Source organism: Simochromis diagramma, unplaced genomic scaffold (assembly GCF_900408965.1).
Source record: "Simochromis diagramma unplaced genomic scaffold, fSimDia1.1 OVJJ01000802.1, whole genome shotgun sequence".
In the NCBI taxonomy this organism is placed as follows: domain Eukaryota; kingdom Metazoa; phylum Chordata; class Actinopteri; order Cichliformes; family Cichlidae; genus Simochromis; species Simochromis diagramma.
In genome coordinates, this window is record NW_024387492.1 from 21,354,307 (window position 1) to 21,373,813 (window position 19,507).

General features: G+C 41.9%; 1 protein-coding gene across 6 annotated transcripts in view; it reads left to right on the forward strand.

Moving 5' to 3' along the window:
- Positions 1 to 19,507, forward strand: part of hivep2a (HIVEP zinc finger 2a) — a 118,633-nt gene that overhangs the window by 25,793 nt on the left and 73,333 nt on the right. For 2 of the 6 annotated variants that reach the window (XM_040017189.1, XM_040017193.1), the window contains one exon: positions 828 to 16,417. The exons of 1 other annotated variant lie outside the window; for it this stretch is intronic. The gene's annotated coding sequence lies outside the window, so the exon portion shown is untranslated. The remainder of the gene's footprint in view (positions 1 to 827; positions 16,418 to 19,507) is intronic. 3 more of the 6 variants (XM_040017190.1, XM_040017192.1, XM_040017191.1) reach the window with 3 other exon arrangements.

Genomic DNA, 19,507 nt, shown 5'->3' on the forward strand with positions numbered 1-19,507 from the left:
TCAAAAACCAGTTTGAGATGATTTGAGCTTTGTGGCATCAGAAGACGGGTACGATGTGGCTATAAATGGACGGATATGGTCGGGAACAATACTCAGGCTGTGGCATTTAAAGGACGCCCAACTATATTCAAACCAAATATTCTCCACATCATTACACCACCACCACCACCACCACTCTGATTTGTTGATACAATACAGGATGGATCGATGCTTTCATGTTGTTTACACCAAATTCTGACCCTACCATCTGAATATTGTGGCAGAAATTGATTTGCCTTCCTGTCAGCACCAAGCAGCTCACTGATTATTTTCACTCTTTCGGGCCGTTCTCTGTGAACACTAGAGAAGGTTGTGCAGGGAAATTGAGTAGTTCAGCAGTTTGTGAAATACAGACCAGCAGGTCTGCCACCAACAGCCATTCCACTTCCAAAGTCACTTAAATCACAGTTTCTTCCTCATTCCGATGCTCAGTTTGGACTTCTGCAGTTCGACTTGACCGTGTCTACATGCCCAAAGGTATTGAGCTGCTGCCATTTTATTGGCAGGTTAGACATTTATGTTAACAAATGGGGGAGTCTATGTACCTAACATAGTTGCCTGTGAGTGTGTCTTTATTTGGCTGCTTTATTTGTGGAGGATTTAGGGAAATAACTGAAAAAAACATGCACATTAAATAAAATCAGCACATCATAAATACATGCATTTGCACATGAACATGTACATATAAAGGCACATACAGGGATGAAGTTGCTGCTCATGAACCCAGTCACTGTTTCTGGCCTCCTCACCAAACCAAACACTGTAATTTATCTCCATCTCTCTCTCAGGCTGACCTCAGGCTGTTAAAGGTTTCCAGTTGAGCTTGTGGCGGGCAGAAATGTCAGAGCTGTGGATTCCAGCGGCGGGCAGAGAGGCTGCTACAGTATGTGGCGGGAGACTGCGATGCTGTAAGTGTTTCTGTCTGTGTGTGTGTGGTGATGCTTTTCTTAGGCGGTGTGAGTATGCGATGAAAGGAAGGCTGCTTGATGATCTGAGCTGAAGAATTCTAGAGAAACTGAAGGTTTCCCACCTGCCCTGTTGACTTTGGGCATATCAACACATATCAACAAGTTATTTTTTGTCTAATGACTCCACGGTTCCTGTTCTTGCCCGATAGTCAAAAACAACCAAGTGTTTACGTGTAGTTTGTCCACTTTGAGTGAGTCTCAAGGTTTGTCCTGACCTGCACTTGAGGGAAAGTGGGAACGTACAAAATAACCCCCTCTGATGACATGTGGTCACAACGAAAGAATAGACTTTGTTTGGAGAGAGTTTTGTTTAGAGAAGCAGGTTGGGTCTAGAGCAGTAGGTTGGGGAATTACTGGAAAGCAGTCAGGTGCACGTATACGAAACAATATTGAAAGATTGTTGGAAAACAGTTATTTTGTTCTGTATCTTTAAATCTTCAACTTTATGTAGAATTTGTCTTTTCTCGCCTCTTATCTCCACTGCGATCATTTTTCGTCTCTACATCTTCCCTCTGCTCCTTTCTTCCTGTTTCTCAGATGCTGCTCAGGGCCAGAAGAGTTATATTTAGCTCTGCTCTCCTCCTCCTCCTCCTCCTTTCTGCCCTCCGTTTCTGTGTTTTGCCCCTGCAAAGATGGCTTCATTAGCCATAGACCTCAGCGTGAAAACACACACACACACACACACACACACACACACACACACACACACACACACACACACACACACACACACACACACACACACACACAGACACACACACATGCTGGGGTAGAGAAGGGGATAGAGTCTGTTACATAAGAGGCTCTCTTATATAATTTGATGCATATTTGATGCTGAATGGTGCAATGGTAATGCAGAAAGCTGTGAGCGTGTGTCTTTGTGTGTCTGTGTATGTGTGAGTGGGTGTGTACATAAGGTAAGCCAGATTTGTGCAATGTGGCCTGCCCTTGCCCTCCCTGAGTTGTTACGTCACAGGGAAAGCTAAAGGTGAACGGGCAGTCACAACTAAAAGAGTGTGTGTGTCAGTCTGTGTGTGTGTGTGTGTGAGAATCTCCAAAGTATATTACAGCTCAGTATGAAAGGACTGTTTTGATACTGAGCTGCTTATATGTTTTTTTTTTTTTTATCAGTGTCATCTTACCAGAGTAGAGTTTGAAAGCTGGTCCTGTGACTCCTGTACTTCTCTCTCTTCTCCATTTCCTCCTCTGCCATTGATCTAAGTAGACTAAGAGGATCAATGAAGGTTAATGGCTTTCTACCTGGGTTCACCTCATCGATGCACTTCATCAGGAATGCCCCTGCTGGCTGCACACTCAGGATACAGAAAATAACGGAGGGAAGGACTGCAGACATTTCATTAGATGTCGCTGTCAAACAAGGTCAGCTTCTTTTGCTGACTTGTACTGCTTCAGGTGCTTTACTACCAAAGATTTGTCTTGAACGGTTGCTCAAGATTATTGTTCAGATTATCCTCATGAAAGGGAAATTTGAGAACTAAAACTTGACTGACTCATGAGGGACAGATCAAGAAAGGAACTGCCATAATTTAATCTAGAAGGGTCTGAGATATCTGGCCTTTTATTTTGTCCTGAAATGTCCTACATTTCCCATAATGCAGTTCAGAACTGAGGTTTACTGTCTGTGACAATTAAACGGAATCTGATGTTAAAACTGCCCCTTTCACCACATTTTTATTTGTTTCCTCAAAAGCATGAACTCGCTTGCCTCATGCTGCCTTCAAGTCTTGTGGGAATTTTAAGGCTTTGGAGCAGAGTTCACACGAGCAAGCTAAAAAAGGCTACAAAATAAACAGAATGCAAAAGAAAGAAAGTCACTAATAATTGTTGATTCGGTGGATGGGTGTAAGTTCACTTTCAGGGCTTTTGATTTCCTTTTTTTGCCTGTAATATTCGTGTAGAGCTCTGCTTTTTTTCTGTGACTGCAGCATTGTAATAACTGTCAGGTTGACAAATGCATGAAAGTATGACTGCTTTTCCTCTACATTGCATCAGCGTAAAACCAATGTTGTAGGTTTATTTTTCTTGGAAGTAGTGAACGCGTGTGGTTGACATGTACAGAGTTAAGAAATGGCGTTAAACAGGAAATGTGGTGCAGACTGATTTATTAAGAAAGAGCAATGTTTTCCCATTAAGATCCCAGCACTGCTGCAAACATACCACAGATCAGGCCACTTAGCTATTTCATTTGACTCTATTTTCAGTTCTGTAAAGATCAGCAGCAGCAGCCAGTCAAGCTTTACACTCTAAGGTCAAAAGCCTGCCCCGCTAGAGCTCCCAGTTGAGCAAAGCTGTGGTTATACTGGCAGCTCCCAGGTGGGAATGTGTGGCATTCCCTCTTATAGGAAAAACAACAAAATAAAAACATTCCACGCCACCTTAATTAAGCTTTCCTGACATGCTTTAAGTTTTCTGGGTTGCCAGAATCTGTACTTTGGTGGTAAACAACTTGTTTTAAATTTGTATTTGTCGGGAAGTAGCTGGTGACTCGTCAGCTGGCTATGCTGCACATTTATTTGTTTGTTTCCATTCTTTCACTTCTGGGAGGAAGTAAGTCATAGTGAGTCTGGCAAACAGAAGCAGCTAAAATGGAAAAACAAACTCGTTCATAACATCTAATCTCTACACAAAGAAAATCTATCAAATTCTGAGACAACCAGGTGCCACATAGCTCACTTGGTGTAGCGCAGGACCTGTAGGCTGAACCCTTTCCTGTATGTCAGCCTCCCACTCTCTCTCCCCACCTTCCTGTCTTCTCTATAATTGTTGCTATTTAAAAAAGGCAAAAGCCAAAAATAAATTCAGAAAAAACTGAGACAGAAATGTTGTGTTAGGAGAATCGACATACATGACGGAAAAGGTACAAAGGAAGTCACAAAGGCAGAAAAGAAAATTGCTGTGTTGTTGTGTGCACATTTGAAAGTGTAAAAGGTAGAAAAAAAGGAGTAATAGTAAAGTGAAAATGACGTGAGACGTATTGTTTTAGCTACAAATTTAACAACAATATGAAAGTTAACCTTTGATGCCCTTGTTCTCCCAGGTTTTGGCAATCGGGGATACTGAAGTACATGAGAAACTATTTACTTTTTTATTGTCATTTTCAAGGGACTGGGATTACTCATCAATAATTCAATTACATTAATTTGAGTTTAATTCTTTTTTTTTTTAATATATAGCACCAAAAAGCAACAACAGTCACCTGTGGGTGCTCTATATTGTACGGTAAGGACCCACTTTTGAGGAGTGAGATTCAAAGGATGTTCAGTTTTTGTTTGATAAAGTTTCATGGTGACTAGCTTGTTCTTTAAATGATTAATACTAAGCAAAAGTCCTACACATTGCCACTCTTCCAGTGGAACACACTAATACCAACTGCCCATGTAAATGTGTGTTGGTGTGCATCCTGGCATTCAGATATCATCCGGCAGCCAGCTAGTCGTGCTACCTGACCTAATTTCCTGCCAGTAACAGGAAGTCTGCCCTTCTGCTGACATTGGTGTAACACAGGAATCCTTCCCCTCTGTGCAGTCGCTGCCAGATAATGAGGTTGCGTAACAATTAAACTCTTCACAGTGTTGTTAATATCGATTAGCACGCTCCGTCTGACGTACAACAGACACACACAGGGGCGCTCAGTTGCCAGTCCATCAGCTGGCAGATCAATCAGAGCCTAATGAGATAAACGAGCTCACTAATTAGTTAACGAACCACTGGCTGACTGAGTGACACAAGCACACACAGAGTCAGCCTGGCAGCTTCTCCTCTTGTCAGCACAGGGGAAGAGAAGGTAAGAGTCTCTTAACAAACTACTTCTCAGTAGATTTGAATCTGTAGAAGTGTAAAAAATTTAAATACCCTCAAAGCTGAAAGTGCCATAACTTTCATGTTTTAGAAGATATCAAACTGAATCGTCTCCACTTAACTTATAATACACACATAAGACTTTTCAATACTTGTTTTTAATGGAAGTTTTTTTTAGTCCACTGTTACGTGTCTTTATCACAGTGACCACACCACAATTCTTTATACTGCAGACACATTAAAAACATAATATTAATTGTTCAATCATAGTAAAAAGAAAGTACACCCTCTTTAAAATCAAAGGTTTTACATATCAGGACATAATAAAGATAATCTGGTCCAGATCTGTCAAATATAACCTTAAATGAATTAAAGCACATGACATATACTGTTTCATTATTTAACAACGATTGATCCAAAATGCAGCCAAATTGGGTCATTTAAGTCTGAAAAGCACTTCCTATGCCAGTAACTGAGCTGGAAATTTACCTTATTCAAGCTTAATGCTTTCATGGTAGCATTACCTTTGGTTGTTTTTGATTACTATGCTTTTTTTTTTTTGGTTTTGTGATGCAGGAAGTCAGGAAGGTGGTGTGGCTCTATATAAACAAGCTGAACATGTCACTTCTTTAGCTTGGACTGTTGCTGATAAGTGTGTCCCACCTCACAGGATCTTATTACAAAATGTTCCCCCCACATTTCCATGACAACTCACAGGTACACAATGAAACTCATGGGTAAACACACACAGATGAAACCCATCTGGAAAAGGACAAGAGCTGTTTTATAATTGCTATAAAAGGCATCGGGGAATTGGCACGATGCAGAAAAAGACTTTACTCAAATTGGACTGAAATTAACTAAGAATTGGGGAACTCATTTTAAAATTCATCTTGTCTTGGAAAGACTCCTTATTTAAAACCTTGATTACATTCCTCTTAAGACCCCACATTCGAGGGCACATGCGGTCTGATTTTTTTTTTGTCTTTACATGTGAAAGTGACCTGCGTATTGAAGCCTGTCAGTTATTCTGACTCAGTCAGCCGTGATGGACAGCTCTGCCCTCCTGGTCCTGTCATGCTGCTATTTATCTCAGACTTTTTATGTGACTGTGCATGTGTGTGCTTTGGCATGGTTTACTTGTGTAACACTAAACTGGATACCCCTGATGTCTCAAAGAGGCTTCTGTGAAACAAGCACATATCTGGAGTGTCCACGGGGACAGCCCGAATAATTTTAGCATCGTGGGGCAAGCCTGGGCCGGATGATGCAGAGAGACAAATAGCTGAACAGACAGAAATACAAACAGACAGACAGATGGCTGTCACTAAGGTTCAGCCAAAATTGTGCAGAATATTCTGGATGCATTTTAAAAAGAGGTTTCAGATGTTAGCCTCCTTTGACCTGTTGAAAGCCAGGTTGTCTGTGTGTTAGGGGACTCATACCAGTAGCATTTAGGCTAACTCGGGGTCATTTGTGAGAAACCATATTTGCAATTCAGGAAACTATTCTGCAAGTGGGCAAACTCTGGCTCATTAAACTAAAGTTCCCAGACTTTCCCACGCTAAACCATCCTGAAAAGGTGATGTAAAATCTTAAATCATATTGTAGATTTTTTTTTTGTGTAATTACAATTCACATTATCAAAATATGTCAAAAATACACAAAAGTTACTAGCAGGAACTGGCCCGGGGGAAACTTAAACCCAGGCCATCGCAGTAGCCTTTCAGCATATCAGTGATCCCTTCATATACTATGCTATACTGCACACTATACTGGCACCTTCACACATAATTCTGGGCAGACTTTATCCAATGCTGGATTATTACAGTTACCAGATTTATGGTCCAGATTTACATGTCATTATTATTACAATTTGGGGACCTTTTAGTGAGTTGGAGCAATGGCTATTTTTTTGTAGCCAGAGCAAGATTTTCTGTTCAATCTGAAGATAAATCTCTATCACATGATGGCTGCTGGTTTCCAAATTGCATTTCTGTGAATGCTGTCCCTCCTTTGCTCACCACTGGGACCAGTTTTTCTTATTAAAAATCGTATTGCTTACCTCTCTATTCTACATAGTGACGCAGATAACTGAGCGATTAATCTCACAATAATGAATACAATTAGACATGTTTTCAAGGACCTGAATTGTTACCTAAAGAATAACTGTATAAACCAGGTACAGCTCCCATGAGACTTTTAAAACATAGCAGTGGTGAGGGCTTGTTGGAAATTATGTTAAATGCCAGCAGAACTGTTAAGAATTTCAGCTATCACGTTTATTGTTAGATGGGAACAGGAAACCATGTTCTTTCTAAGAAGACAGGTATTTTTTTTAGAGCTACAGAAACTAATGGACGAGCTAAAGAAAGGTCTGGTCTTTTATCTGAAAATCAAGTAGTTTTACCAAATTTACTATTCTCCAACAACCGGTTGTTGACTGCATTGTAAGGACAAATTTGCTTGCGTAGTGATGAAGTCTTCCTTTTCATCTTTATATCTGTCATACTGTTTCCATCAAGGCACTGCGTCACAGGTGTGACCTCTGAAATGCGGGTATGTGGGGTGATTTGAGTTTTGTGTTGATTTTCTGTAATTAAAGTCAGGGATAACCTTTGTGTTTTGAGGTTTGGCTTTAATGAACAGAAGTTTGGGGTAAACACTGTGTTTTTTTGGAATCGGGCTGGATCTGCTGTGTTTTTCACCAAGGGAGGTTTATGGTAACCTTTAAGAGCTGACGTCAGTCGCTTTTGTCCGCTGTACCTGTGCAGCCGGCCACTGCTGTGTGTGTGTGTGTGTTTGAGACGCAGGCAACAGTCTCTTTAATGAGGGTGAACTCGAAGGGTTGTGCTTAGTCTTCATTTGCCCTGCTGGGAAGGTTGCTGGCAATGGGTACTTGTGTGTGTGCGTGTGTGTGTGTGTGTTATGCTTGGGAAGCCCCCTATACACACTGCAAGACTTCTAATAATGAATACCACCTTTTCGAGTAAGTCGAACCCCGTGTGTGTGTGTGTGTGTGTGTGTGTGTGTGTGTGTGTGTGTGTGTGTGTGTGTGCGCACATTGTGTCACCCCCACGGGGCGACAGGTGCCACAGGCAACATGAAACTCTGCAGACCGACATGGTGAGAGAGAGAAAGAGAGACAGTGTGAAGTGATGGAAGAAATGGGACTAAAGAGATGAGAGAAGTACTGAAGGGAGACGGAAAGGTTAGACAAAGGGAGTCAGAGCCAAAAGTATGCGGACACACACAAATGTTAATACTATATCAAGTTAAATCACAATGGGAATTAACCTAAAGTGCTTTCCAGTCAAGAAAATAGACTGTATATGACAGATGGACATAGGAACTGTGACGTCACCTTTTAATCCTGGCTGCAGGAATTTTGATGTTATGGCAGGGCAGGAGAAAAAACATCCAACCAACCAAATCAAGTAGTCTAAAATACCTGTGTATGCCGTGGCATTGAGGTTTACTAAACTAAGAGACTTGATCCAAGCTTGAAAGGGGTGTCCACGTACTTTTGGCAGTGTATTAGAGAAGGGATTGACAAATTGACCGAGAGAGATGGATGGAAAGATAGTGAGAGGAAGGGATGGAAAGACAGGGAAGCAGAGATAGACAAATAGACATAGAGATAGTTTTCACTGCTGGAATCAGGGACAGCTGGCGTGTGTGTGTGTGTGTGTGTGTGTGTGTGTGTGTGTGTGTGTGTGTGTGTGTGTGTGTTGGCATGGCTGAGTTGCATAACACTCTACTGGGTCCCCCATGGCTTAGAGGCTAAAGTGGTGCCTCTCTCGCTCCCTCTTCCTCTGTGTTGAGCTCAGAGAGGTTTTATCTGTGTGGCATTTTTATAAAAGAAAATATTATTAACAAAATCAAAGTGAAAAACAATATTGATCATTTCTCAAATATGGAAAATCTTTGTGGAAAGAATGTCAAATGCAACATTTAAGAATCCAAATTAAAGGTAGAAAGTATGGAGAAGACGCTCGCTCATGCGGGTCTTCCGAGTGTCGGGAAGGGAAGCACCCTGTTGTTGTGACCATGCCATATTTCCCATGGTGCTTTGCTGTGGGGAAGCTCTGCTGTGGAAAGAACAGCCCTGCATTTTCTCTGCTCTACTTCCTAAGATGCTGGCTGCTCTTTGTTGTCTATACATGTATGTATGTGTGTGTGTGTGTGTACTCCACATGTGGGCACTTGCAGGCAGTCTTAATTGTTTGCATGCCGGTATTTGTGTGTGTGGGTGTCTGTGCACATTAATGTGTGTTAAATGCTGCTTCAGGATATCTTTCGTTTTGGTCGATGTTTAAAGCTGTGGAAAGTGGAGAAGGAGGTGAGGGCGTGCGTACAGTAGACAGCTGATGGTGTGGTAAATGATCCAAGTGAGTAATTTGCGCTGCGTACACATATTATGAGCTGTTTGCACTGCAGCCCTGACCTTTTTAGACATTACCCAAAAGACACCTTTAATTCTTCCAAAAGCCAGAAGGCACAAGCACACACAATGTCCAGTACAAAATTACAGAAACGATGCAGCAGTAATCTCTGTAACTGTTAAGATCCAAATCTACCAACCCTGGGTTCTCTCCTTGCTTCCACAATCCAAAGCCAAGTGTGCTACATTGGTCATAAGTGTGAATGTGAGTGATTGGTTGTTCATCTCTATGAACCTATTTGTCTCTCTAGCCCTGTGACAAATAGGTGGCCTGTCCAGGGTTTATCCCACCTCTCAGTTCACCCAGTAAAATTGAATTGGATAAGCAGAGGATGATGGATGGATGGAGTAATCCACGTACGAGCCACAAAGTTGGAAAAAAACATCAGAAGCTACAATGCCAGCTACAAGTCACTTAATGCATCACTGGTCTGCTCACATTCCATTTGTAGTGCGTCATGCCCGTCATTCATCGACAAGCTACTTCACTGAAAAAGACGTGTAGCCATTGATTCTTCATTGGAAGTGTGAAAACGGCATGAAACAGCAGTAATCTATACGAGCGAGAGAGCGCCCTGAGCGCAACTTTATTGGAATATTGGAATTCATAAATGTGAGCTAGCAAATACATTATATTTGTAGTGAAACTGTTAAAGTAGTCTGCATAATAGTAGTTGTAGTAGTACGGCCCTGTTTTCGGGCCTGCTCACCTTGTCGTGTTCAAACATGGAACGATGGGCAGAGAAAGCAGCAGCGTGCCCCCCAAACATTCCAGAGGAGGCATCAGGGACAACGGGCATGACAGGGACTTAGTCAGACACGGAGGGAATGAAAAGCAGTAAGAGGAGGTGGGTTGAAAAGTGGCTTGCAGGGGCACAACAACTGAAGGCAGTACTCTGTGTGAGCCAATCAGATACATAGAAGGGCATGAGCTAAGCTAGCAGCGCATGAGGGCTGACACTGAGATGAACTAATCTGGCAGGATTGTGGCTTATCTTGACCTCGTGGCCTGTCTGCACTCATGCTTTGCTCTATTTTTCATTGTGGTGTCTTTGACAGTTACCATACAGCTTCCGGTTTTCCTGCACCTGAAAAACCAACACGAATTTGCGAAAAGACAAACAAAGACACAAATATGTGATTGAATGTAAAATATATGTGTTAATAGCGTATGGATTCAACATATGTTTGTAAATGTGGTTCATGATAGCATTATAAATCAAAGAAAGTAATCACTTGTTTGGAAATGGTGACTATTGTGGACAGACGAATAGCAACATACACAAATAATTCCACTTCAGAGCTGAGCTCTCTTTGGCTAAATCCACCCACAACTGGCTGTGGGATATCACTTGTTTGAACAACTGTTGCTGGGTTGACAACTCCCAGTTTTAGAGTTTTTGGCTGGATCCACATCATGCCTCGTCACTCATGGGAAGAAAAGGAAGTAAAGCCCTGGGATCCTGTTGGCAACAGTCAGCCTGAAACAGGCTTAAGACCGACGGATGGAGCCGAGAGGAAGAAACCCATGATAGAGAATAATTCCAAGGGAGCAAGTGAGAGATTGGAACAGAAGACATTTCAAGGGTTTATCTTGATTAACTGACCAAAGAAAACACACAGAGGAAGACACAAAGCAAAAGACAAATGCTACAATAAAACAGACAAATTAAATACTTTTTGGGAAACTGAATGCAAACCAAGACTGAGACAGAGCCTTGCTGGCAATGAGCCTGAGACGCTCCCGGCCATATTTAATCATCAAATATTAATGCAGTAAAGATGGAATACAGGAAATTAATATTCCCCATTAACAAAGAAGAAGAGTGAGCAGCGGCTTATAATGGCCACGAAAGACAAACGGCCTCCGTCCAGAGGTTTACGTTCTGTTCTTACTTTCCCTGATTATGGGATCCAAATCAGGTCACGGTCTACATCCTATATGATAATCTGAACACTCATCTGTTCCACCTCACATTTATCATGCTCACTTCCCCTTCACTCTTTATTTTATGCTGTTTAAATGAATCATCTATTACTTCCTCAAAGTGTTTTTTTTCCCTTGCTGCTAAGTGCACATTGTAGCCGTGTTTCCATAACAAACTTCCCAAGATCCACCTGCCGGTCAAACGTGGACTGGACGGTCTTAAATTTGAGTTTGCGTACGTACTGGTCTTACTGGTATCTAACTGTCTTACTGACCCAGTTTCTCTTCCTTAGTTCACTCTAAAAAACACTGTAAATAAGACACATCACTTCGTGTTGCACATGAAAGTCGACTCCTTTCAACAGTTCAAATGATAATGACACTGATTTCAGTGACAGTTCAAGATGATGGACGGCTTAGGCAGTAAAGTCAAACGTATCCAATGGGTAGAAAATGGTCCACTTCAGCTGCCGGCTACTCAAAGTTAAAAAAAGGAACGGGCGTACTGTATTGTCACCGGGCAAGTTTTTGTTGTTTCATGTGTTTCATTTTAACCGGACTGTCTAGTTTTCAGTATCAGCCGTTTTTAACGTGTTTCCATACCTCTGAATCACCATTCACATCTTTGATGAGAGAAAAAGGTGTGGCAGTGTCGCTTTGATGACTGCTTCTACCTACTGAGCAAACAGAATATAAATCAGTGCTTTTTGGGTGACGTCAAGAATGAGTAACTGGTTCCCATGCCAGAGCATGGAGTACAAGCATTCTGAAGCAGAGTCACAGATATATATGTTGGTGTCTTGATGCAGGAAAACTAAGTGCCCAGAGGTAGTCCTGTCATAAATCCTGAGTTTCTTTCATGACTCATGTGGGAGATTTGTATTTTACACTTTTTTTACTTGCTAATTTGTTATCTTTTAATGCCATTTTGACACAAAGACGTGGGAGAATTGAACTACTGACTTTCCAGTACTCTACCTCTTAAGCCACAGCCACCTCACTAATATAGAGGCATAAATCAACTAGCTCTCCAGAAGACAGATTTCAGCTGGTGATGGTAATCCCTGTTAGATCCATCCATTCATTTTCTTAACATCTTAACTAAGACTTGTAGGAGATCTATCTCAGCTCAGCCTAGCTGTCACTAGTCGAAAGGCGGAGTACATTCTGGACTGGTCACCAGTCCCTAACAGGGCTAACACAGGGAGACAGACCACCAAACACTCTAGCATCCACACCTACAGCCAACTTGGAATCACCTAACAAACATGTCTTTGGACTGGGAGGAAACCAAAGCACCCAGAGGAAACCCACACAGGTACAGGAGCGCAGGGAAAGCATCCAAACTCCACAAAGAAAGACCCAGCTGAGCAGAAAGTTTGAATTGGTGAGTTTCTTGCTGTGAGGCAGAAGGGCAAACTGTTGCACCACAGTGCTGCCCACCTGACCACCCTACCTCTAGGAAAACACAGTAAGGACCAGACCTAGCTGGTTAGCAGAATAAAATAAGACTGAGGGGATTGTCCGGTAGTAAATGATCCGAGTTACTGTCTGGAAAAAATAAAAACAAATGGCCACATATGCTTGGGTGGCTTGTGTTTTGCATCCTTTAACGACAGTAACCCTGCATACTGAAAATGAAACACTGTGCATGTGTGTATTTTAATGATAATAGTTTAATGTTGGCACATGAAAATGAAAAATGTCCTCAAATCTGATATTATCACTAATTTGACTGTTGAATCTAATTTAAAACGATTCACCTCTCCACTTTAATTCTTTTTGTTTTAACTTGTTACGGGGCTGCTCCAAATATACTTCAGGACAAACACGGACAACTTAGACAGCACTTCTGCGGTGTGGCTCTTGGGGGATTATATACTGGAATAATGCATGAATGTTCCAAACTCCCACAGTGCGAACATGATGTGGCATGACAATGCTGGAAAATGAGGGGTGTCAAAGCCTGCTGGGAACTGTAGTTGTTGAATGCAAAAGGTGTTTTTTGATGAACGACATGTTCAAGTGATGCGCTTTGAGCTGTGTATCCACCCCGCTCTGACAGTTGATGCTTCTTTTTTGTTTTCCTACTCTTCCCCTGCCTTTCTGCTCCTTTTCTCTTGCTCTATCTTCTTGGCGAGTGATCCTAACAAGGCGGATTATACATTTTCAGACTGAGAGCAATCCAGATATGATCAAGTATTTATGTAAGCTGCACTCTCACTGCTCAAATACATACAGAGCTCTCTCGACTCAACAGCTGTTTCATAACCAGCAGTCACTACTCACTGTGTGTGTGTCTCTGTGTGTTACTGTATGCATGTGTGTGCACGTTAACAAGTCTGTGTGGTGTGATAGCTGATAGTCAACAATAAAGCACTGAATTATAAATGTGCAGTTAATGCTTAGGAGAGAACAGACATCTATCTGGCCTTGTTAGAGGAAATGTGTGTGTATGTGTGCGTGGCCATATTTTTGCGCTTTCTGTTCCTTAAATATAAAAAAAAACACTAATTGTTTGCCGCTTAATTGAAATGTAACTGCTAATCCAGCAGACTATGTAACTGTATTAATTAAAAGAAAAACACTCAGCGACTTGTGCTGAGTTAAACCGAACAAGGACTATTTATAGAGAGCAGGCCAGGCTGCACATGTGCATAATTCATAAATCTTTATGTGTGCGTATATGTGTGTGTAGCAATACATAATACATAGTGTATACATCAGTGTTAAACCAGGCGCAGGCTGCAAAGTGCTGGGATTTACAAATATACTGCACTGCGTGAGGCACATACACACATACAGTACACACACAAAGGCAGCATGTACATACAGCGAGCGGAGGCTAGCCCATTGTGCTTGAATAATACCAAATGCATTGAAGTTTAGTATTCCCAGTGCACACCAGCATGGATTGTGGTTCCAGTGAGACACACATATAGAGTACAGTCAGATGTTTTCTGTTTATTTACCCGTTTGTGCATGTAGATTCTTCAGTTCCTGTGTGTTTGTATCCAGTATTTGCATATGTGTTTGTGTGGGGTTTTTCAAAATCTCTTTTCACTTGTAATGTGTTCTTTTGCTTTTATGTGGATTATTATGCTTCCCGTCTTTATATTCTCACACCTCCACTTGTGCTAATTTCTAGCTCCCTATTTTTGTTCTTGGACTCCTCTGGAGTACCTTTTATACTGTGTTTTTTTATGCAGGCCCTCTGTTAATTCTTTGTCTGAATCTTTGCCGTTTTAGCTCCTGTCTCTTTAAAGCCTCTCTCTCCTTAAAAGTCACATTTTTTTCTGATTGGTTGCCCCTCAGTCTCTTCCACAAACCGAACCCAAGGCTTGTGGGCTTCCTTCTCTTGCCTTTGTGGAGGTTTCAAAAACAGCCTTTATACACAGTAAAAAGTGTAATAATGTATTTTCCATTGAAAGGAAGCATCCGTGGCTGCTTTCTGAGTTAGACTGACTGGTTTGCGGTGTTCTGAGCTGCAACACGGGCAGCACTGGAGATGATCATATAAGGAAATTCCCTCTAGCTGACATCAACCATGCTGAAATAGAAAAAAAACATTGTAAGCTGACTATTTAAAGCAAAGTAGTTTATTTTCTGACTGAAACAAGCCTCTTTTTTCTTATCCCTTAAAGCTGTCTTTCTTCTGATTGGCTGCCTCTCATAAACAGAAGGTTTGAACAGCACAGATCTCAGTGCTTGAAATTTGTAATATCACCTCTTTGTGGATTTATTCAGAGCCAAAAGTAGGAAAACAGAGTTTGAAACTGTGCATTAATGCTTTACAGGGATCACTTGTACATTGACCACATTATTTGAAACTTTGTTTAATGTGAACATCTAAAGTTGTAACTGTATGTGTGTAACAGAAAATAAGGAAATGCTCATTAAGGAAGCTGTAAAAGTTTGTGTGTGTCTTATTATGTATTATATCATGATACAGTGTGTGAGTAAATATCTAAACATCTTGGTTTTGGTGAAAAAGAAAATGCATGCTTCAAGGGAATACTCAGTGGCTGTTGGTTGGATTAAAAAACCACAGAGGTGCACATCACTTTGGATTCTGGTACTCGCATAATCCTGAGTGGGAATAGTTGGGTGGAATAACAGTTCTTGACACTAAGTCAGGTGTGATCGATGATGCTACAGAGTGCATGAGTTACTTTTGTAAAGCAGTTATAATGACGGCAGTGGTAGTTTTTTCTTTCTTCTGATCAGTTTCACATTTTTGCGTTTATACATTGTGCTTACAGCGCAGTCTGCACTGAGATTTTGCGAAGTCTGGCTTTTTGGAAATTAAAATGTGGCAATGATGAGAAAGTGGTCATTTATGCCTTAATTTGCATCGTCAAAATAAGTCTTCTATATGTAGGGACAGGAAGTTGGATGAGCTGTTTGGTGTCAGATTTGATGCATCTGGTCTTCTGCGTGCACTACAGCCAGTTGCACTTTTTGTAGTTCCTTTGCTCAGAAACGTTATTCTACTGCTATAAAATTGATTTTCCGCACTAATGCTGTCATTGTTAAAAGTGCATATGCTGGCCACCCCTTTCAAGTCTAAATATAAGCGTGCATTTAAGTTGCCTTCATATATATGTAGTAAATACTGTGTATTACATATTACAACACACTCTTCATGTCCTTGCAAAAGTGCCATATGCGTTGGCCTGGCGCCTCCTCCCCCCCTGCTGGGGCCCCTCCATCTATTTCTGGCTCTGCGTCATGCCTGGGCTTTACTCCTGTGGCAAGAGGAGTGTTTCTCTAGGGCTCCCACTCTGCTGTACACACACACATATACACACACACACACAGACACAGAGAAAACGAGCGAGCGAGCGAGAGAGAGAGAGAGAGAGAGAGAGAGAGAGAGAGAGAGAGAGAGAGAGACTCTCATACACATACACCTCCCTACTGAGACACGCTCACATGCCTGCCTGGTGAACGAGTGAGCGCACTCAGATGTAAACACACACAGTGGCAGACGGACAGAGCAGCGGATGGAGGCATGGATGAATGGGTGGCTGCTGACAAACTGGACTTCATATTGGGGGTTTGAACTTGTGTGTGCATGTGAGAGAAAGTGTGTGTATGCGTGAGAGAGAGAAGGAGACGGTCGGCCGGTTGGTCGGTGTGTCTGTTTCCGTGGCGATGGAAGGAGGGAGAGCGAAAACAGAGGAATGCTTTCGGTGATAGAAAAGGAGAGCCGGCCAGGTTGGTTCAAAGTCTGTCTGTCCATATCCAGGCTTCTTCTTCCTTTCCCTTCTCTCGTCTGCTTTGCCTTGCTTTCTTTTTCAGTCAAGTGGGTGCTTTCCTGTGAGTGTGTGTGTGTTTGTGTGAGATTGTGTTTGTGTGTAGCAACCAAGCAGGGGGGATGTCCTCGTCCGCGGCTGTGAATGACAGTGTGTTGTAATATGTGTGCAAGAAGGGTGACTATGACATAAAGTAGTTCATCATAAATATCTATCTATCTATCTGCCCCCCCCCCCCCTCTCTCTCTCTCTCTCTCGCTCATCCTCTCCCTCCCAGGATGCTGTTAATGGACACACACACATATAAACTAGACAGCTGACTGTCTCACACAGCGGTGTCAGTTCCCTCCATTAACCGAGGGGTGCCACCACAACACACACATACACACACCTAGTGTGCTTGTCCTCTTGAGCCTTGAGCACAGTGATTTACAAGAAAACAGGCTGAACTCTGTGTGTGTGTGTGTGTGTGTGTGTGTGTGTGTGTGTGTGTGTGTGTGTGTGTGCGTGTGCGTGCGCGCGTGTGTGTTTGTATTTATGTTTCATGTCTCCCTCGCTGCCGCTGGGACGTCCCTTGCATAACAAGTTACTCTAGTACACACAGCACAAACACACACTTGTATACACACACTGCCATTTGTCTGTCAGAGCAAAGAGGTGCGATTACAGTGACCTTGCTCTCCCCTGTTGGAGCTTTTTTTCTCCTTCTGGTTCTTTTCTATTAATGCCATTCTTTTTCTTTTATTTTCCTCTTTCTTCCACTAATACTTCTTGACAGTGTTCACTGTCTCATTACTTATTATTTTGCTTCTTCCCTTTTGCTACTACAAGTGGCATCACAGTATAACCTTAGAACGAGTTTTATTTTCATACATGTTATTTGACCTTCTTCTTCTCTGGTTCACAGTGTCGCCATGTCTTTCTTCTCATCATCTGATTTTTGTACTTTGGAAAATATATTAAAGTATGCCTAGTCCAATTTAGCATGCCTCTTTTCCATATTTGTGTATAGGTGTGTTAAAAGGGTGGCTGCCCAAGTTAAAGTTTTGAAAAATGAGGTCAGTACGTGCACAAGTAATCCCTGTGAGGTAAAAGCTCAGTATTCAAACTGCTCTCAATGCTCAGTTTCAAATAGTTTTTTTCTGTTCTTCGCTGTGTATGACATCATAGAGAGAGGGGGGGGGGGGGGGTCCCTAATATGGTCCTTTCCATGTTCTATTTATGAGGGACAGCCCGTCAGAAGAAGACTTAGGCTTAAAGGAAGAGATGCTAAAACAGCTTTGTTTAAGACAGTGGAACCGAGGACTTGCAGATACATACGGATTATTTTGAAGTGTGAGTCACGTAAAGTATAGAGACAAGAAAATAAGCATAACAGCTCCCATTTATGCTTTAAAAAATAGGTTTCTATTACACCATTTACATCCTACACAGTCTGAATTTAGTGACAGACAAAGACAGTTAAAAGGATGCAGTTGTGTGTCTAACTTTTTTGGTTTTTTTCTAGAAAGACAGCCCGGTAAATACTGTAGCTGAAAAGACAAATAAAGTGACAGACAGACATAAACATGAGACGGGCTGTCAGACAGACAGAGATTGGGAACTAAGAAAGGAGACTGGCAGACAGATAGGAAGTCACTCGAAAACAGAGGCAGTCAGACGAGCTGGCAGTCAGACGGACAAGTAAACACATTGAAAAAGACAGACGGACAGACAGACAGGTAAACAAATGTACACGAGGACACACAGACAGAACGCCTGGCAGAAGAGGTTGAAAAAGAACTGTCTTGCTAACTCAGCCAAAAACAGCCAGACACTCAGACGTGCAGGCAAATTCTGAGACAGCCGTTTAGCACAAGCGATAAGGCTCCTATACAAATATGTATTTGACAGACAGTCGGACTGACTGATGGACAGAGTGACAGACAGAGCAGGCAGGCAGACCAAGAGATGATCAGTCCCTCCGGTCCTAAAGCGTAGGAAGTCCTGCCGCTCTGCCGCCAAGTGTGTTAAACCATTTTTCCATTCACAAATTCTCAGACAGTGAAGTGTGCTGCTTCTGCCCTGGTATGTGCACGTGTGTGTTTGCAGTTCACGTGTGCGTGTGTTTACGTGCATGAGCGGTGTGATGCTCCGGAGGAGGGTGAGTGGGTGAAGGCCACATTCGATTGCTTTTCTTCAGCACTGATAACACTGTTCATTTAAATGCATTTTGTTGCGAGTTGTGACTCTGAAGAGGAGAATTTTCTAAGATCTTGCTTCCCAGAAATGTGCCGTTATACAACTCAGTTTATTCACTTTAACCACATTGTTCCCCACATGAAGAGCTCACTGGGGTTATAAACTTTTAGTCATCGTATTACTGATGATGAATGCCTGTTAGTGAGGAAAGTCATATTTGTTTAAACTCATTTCCCACTAAAAACACAAATTCATATTGGAGCTGACATTTGTCCAGAGAACAGTGCAGTGTTTAAAAATTCTGAATGTTTTTGCTCTCCTTCCAGGTAGGCCTCTACTCATTTGCATACGGTATGAAAATCATCCCACAGAAACAGCTCGTCCACAGAGCGAATATCGAGCCTCACACACTGTGTGCTTTTATTTTTGTCCGTGTTGTGTGGCTGTTGCTTGGTAAAGTCTGTCTGGGACCGGAGCTGCTTCTCTGAAAAAGATTCTGAAAAAGATTCTCTTCTCTACAGGAAATTAGGCTTTGACTAGTTTGAATGCACATACAGTGCCGGTGATGGAATCGGCAGCATGCAAAGTTAGGAAACAGCAGTTTGCAACACAGATGTCTTTAGTAACTTATGAAATGGTAATTAAAGAAATGGCAAATAGCTGAAAAAAATGTAAAATAAATCAAATTTCCGGGTCAAGAAACAACGTTCATACTCAACAACTAAAATATATTTTTATTTTATTACAGTTTGAGTTCACTTTTCCTACTGTTGACCATTACAGCTGTTGATTATGGCACAAAGCTGAAGAGTAACTGCTAGTGAGCAACTCTGAAACACTTTTGATTAAATATTGGGGTAGCAGATCTTTA